This window comes from Acyrthosiphon pisum, chromosome X (genome assembly GCF_005508785.2).
Source record: "Acyrthosiphon pisum isolate AL4f chromosome X, pea_aphid_22Mar2018_4r6ur, whole genome shotgun sequence".
Classification (NCBI taxonomy): Eukaryota; Metazoa; Arthropoda; class Insecta; order Hemiptera; family Aphididae; genus Acyrthosiphon; species Acyrthosiphon pisum.
Window position 1 is genome coordinate 122,898,741 of NC_042493.1, and position 4,922 is coordinate 122,903,662.

A 4,922-nucleotide genomic window follows, 5' to 3' on the forward strand; every position below is an offset into this window, starting at 1 on the left:
AAAACCAAAATCAATTTCTCGAAACAGGTTTGCGAAAAATTCCCGTTTTTCTTAATTTTCTTTGTTTTCACGGCACTTTTGAAAACTACTGGAAAAATTTTACTTTGACCCCCCAAAGTACCAACTAGATTCACTTTCCTATCAGAAAAGATACTGTTGAAGAAAATCGAAGCACTTCTACTGTCCTAAAAGGTGATGACAGACACAAAAAAAAAACAAAAAAAAAAAACCACACACACATTGTAAAATCAATACATTCATCGTTTCACTCAGAATCTAAAAAAATCATTATAATAATAATAGTAGTGTAGCAAAATGAGTATTTGTTAATAATTTCATATTGCTGATTGTCATTATTATTATCTGTAGTACGTATGAATTTAAATATTTACACTTAAATAGGGTGACCATAGTCCCTGTGTTTTATACAGGATTAACCTTTATTTCAGCTTTGTGTCGTGTTGTCTTTGCAAACCTTTTTTTTTCAGGACGCTTTTTGTCCTGTAATTTAAAGTCTATCCCGTCTCTTCGACTTTTATAAAAGATTTTTCGCTCTAAAACCAGTCAGTCAGCCGTGAACCAAAAAAAATAAGTTTTTACTCACAGCCGCGGCTGTCACGTCAATACGGTCAATGCAAGGACGGACGCTGGCAGCGTATAATAAAATCGAGAATAATTTTATTTCTTTTCAATTCATTTGTATAATAATAATAATAATAATAGTAATATGAACATAATAAGTACTTATATAATATTATAAACATAATGCAACGAGGTGCGATGCGCGCACAGCCGAAACAGACCAGCCTTGACCTGCGGCGGCCTGCGCGCTTGGATGTTGGAGCTAGGAGGGGACAAACGCTGCCGCTAGAAACGATGGCAGCACTTAACGGCCGTAGTTAAATTTTTTTTTACTGTAAAACATGCCAATTACGTTCTAATAATACGGCTTACAGAATGGTTTTAGAGCAAAATACCTTAGTTAAAAGTTGTAGAAAATAGTTATATTGGGTGACGTAGAAGACTCGATTTTCGATATTTCAATCTCGATATCGATAAAATCGTTTTGTGTTTTCACTTTTTTATTTGTGAATAATTGGTATAAAAAATTAAAATATCAAAAATCGATCCTTATAAGTCATCCAATACACCTAACTCTCCTCTATAACTTTTAATAAAGGTATTTTGATCTAAAACCGTTCAGTAAGCCGTATTATTGGTCGTTGGAACGAAATTGACATGTTTTTGTACGGAATTTTCTCCCGTGTGGCGTTTTATTAATCCCATTTTTGCTTTACCTACTCTGAATTTATAACATTTGAAATGTATTCTATAAAAAGCGGGTTAGTGGATATCGCTCTGCTGTACAATAGGTTACAAGTGGGTCACTGTAAAGGATGGTGTTAAATTTGAATTCAATGATATTATAATATTATTATTTTATACGAAAAACGATTTCGAGCGGATACGGTTTATCAGCCTAGAATATTTTATACTATGTTAATATTGTAATTATTAATACGGTAGCCCGTTAAGTTAAATTATTATTTGTTTATTATAATATGTGTATAATATAATAATATACTTTAGTCTTTAGAAGTTTCAAGTACCGACAAATAATATTTTATAAATATAACACAAAACTAAAATCGTTCTTCTACGTTTAATTATCTAATTTCGCCCAATCTGAACATTAAATAAGTAATACCTATAAAAAAAAAGCGGGCAAGTGGATGCCGCTCTGTTGTACTGTAGGTTACAAGTGGGTCACTGTATAATGGATGGTATTAAACTTGAATTCGATAATATAATATCATTGTATAAGAAAAATGATTATAAGGGGAGGCGGTTTGTCAGTATAGATATTTTATAACATTGTTATTATTTATTATAGCCAGGGCAGCATTTAAGTGAGGGCGCTGGGTACAAATGCCCCGGCCGCCAGTATTTTAGGGGCGCCAAAATGTTGTAGTCAGACATTTTTTTACTTGTGAATTATTAAAATTGTATGATTTTAATTATTTTAATAACATTATTATAATATAATATAATTGAGTATAATGGTATTATATTATATTTAGTATTATGCTGTTTTAAATTTTTTTAAATAATATTAATTTGCATAGTTTTATATAATTTTATTTTATTTATTCACGAAGTACCTACTTAAATATGTTAAAAAATACAGCTTATATGATGAATTATAAGCTAGGTTTAACTAACATACTCGTAAATTCAAATGTATCTTTGCAGAGAGAGGATCAAGCAATTACTAAACAATATTTTAAAACTAGCACACATGTAAAACCTATATCTTTCTGTGCTCAAAATCTAAAAGGTTAATGAGGATCTATCTCCCATATTTTCCGTGGGTAGGCCTCTTAGGGGGGAGCAATTTTTTTCACCAGGGCTCAGAGGGCACCAATTTTTTATATGCACCGATGCGCAAAACGTCTAGATTCGGCACTGATTATAGACTGTAAGTTGAATAAATATTAGGTATATTATTACTAGCTGATCCCGCGCACTTCGTTGCCCGCATAAATTTACTACTTTAAAAAAAATAGTGATTGTTTAACTCAGCATCCGTGGTAGGCAATCTGACTAAGTCGGTTCGCGGACAATATGTATAACAGCATAATGTTAAGTAGGCAATTTGCGAACATTTTATTTCATGCATGCTTGCATATCTGATTGCTGCCCGATTAACCAATGTCAAACAAATAATAAATACTAATTTCTACTAATTATTTCTCCTATAACCAATAGCAACCATTTATAAACAAAACTTTCCACCGTAAATCTCAAAATCCCAGTTTGAGCACCTCCTCGGGTTGGACCTAGGTTGGCTATGGAAAAATACTTTACGACCTATTCTCATACCTACTAAATGTACAAAATATGTTTTATTAAAATTGGTCGAGCCGTTTCAGAGGAGTGCAACCATAAACACAATGAAACGAGATTTTATTTAAGTGGTTTTTCGTAATTTGTCGGTGGTTTTAAATAACTATTGGAAAAATCGAAAAATGACCTATTTAAAGTACCATCTGGATCCAATTTGTTAAGCGATAAGATACTATATGTTGAAATCGAAGAACTCCTCCTCTTATAAATTTTGTATACAAGATAAAAAAAAAATAAACACCAATATAAAATAACTATAATAGCTTCCTCGCTCCGCTCAGAATCTAAAAAATAATTTTTACCATATTTTCATACGATAATATTGAATAGAATATTCGAATCGATACTTTTCAGTTGTATTTTTGGATTCTCGCTTTTATCATAATTATTGGTGCATCGCATAGTTGTCGGCAACGTAAACCGTAGACGTATACGTTATAGTTTTTTATTTTCCAACTTGTGCGACTGGCCGCGGACAGATCGTTATAAAATGTGTGTGTGTTGCAAAACATAGCTAGTGTTGGGGTGTAACTTAACTTACATTACAAGTTACTATGTAATGAAATTTATTTTTTAAGTAATTTGACGGTAGGTAGTTTAAGTAACTTTTTTGTAGCTATTATTACTAAATTATTCGTTACTTTATTTTTGTTTAATACAATTTCAGAACAGATTGATAAATATATTATTGTGTGTAAATATTAATATATATATATATATATCATATAACTTATAAGTACCTATTTTAATTTATAAGTAAAATTTTCTGAGCTGTAATCTGTTTGTTATAGCTATTGCCCATATTTTGACGATAAAGCGTTACTTTTAGAATGGAATTGTTATAGGTACCTATTTTCTTTGTGTCGTATCGTCGCGGATGGCTCACGCTGTAGTTGTAGGCTTCTGCGCGTACAGCAGCGTTGTTGGAACAATCAATAATAATAATATTAATAGTGTGGGTGGCGCTGCGCGTTGGCTGCTACCAGTCGCGCAATGTGACTGAGGTCTGAGAATAAGTAATGTCCGCTACTATTTCCCGGATGGGTGACCACCCGGGTTTGTAGTAGTAAAAACCTCGCCACATATATAAGTATTTTCTTACCTACTGTTACAACCGTAACAAAACCTTACCATAACAATCATACCAACCACAGTTCATAATCTCCTACAATAGCTAATGGTCATATAGTTGCCCGGCTTAAGTTCAATAAAAAAAAAAATCATTACAATAATAATAATAGAGTAGAAAAATGAGTAGGTATCTGTTAATAATTTCATATTGCTGATTGTCATTATTATTATCTGTAGTACCTATGAATTTAAATATTTACACATAAATAGGGTGACCATAGTCCCTGCTGCGTTTTATACAGGATTGACCTATATTTCAGCTTTGTGTCCTGTTGTCATGGCAAAGTTCTTCAAGGACGCTTTTTGTTCCGTAATTTAAAGTCTGTACCGTATTGATCCTGTTCTTTGTCATGCCTACTGTTGATTTACAATTTTTGAAATTAGTTTTATAAAAAAATAATTTTTACAATATTTTTGTATGACATAATTGAATAGAATATTAGAATCTATACTTTTTATTTATATTTTTGGATTCTTGCTTTTACCATAATTATTGCTGCATCACATTATTGTTATATATATAATATAGTAGTATATGTTCCAACCGGCGCGACCGGCCGCGGCTAATTTGTTATAAAATATGTGCGTGTTGCGAAATATAGTTAGCACCAATAATTATTTTAAGATCTGGAAAAACGCGTTCGTTATCCCTGCAGCCAGCCGTTTCAATAATAATAGAAATTATATCTTACTTTGAAATCATATTTTATGTTATACAAAAGTATCCTAAAGTTCTAAAAACATTCTTAAATGATCCTGTATCCAGTGGTCGTATTTTATACAAAGTCAGTTAAAAGTGGCTTTAATGGTTCAAATCCATTAAAATTTCTGTGGGGAATAACATTTTTAACATCAAAGTGAGTGGTTGGTGGGGGGGGGGGGGT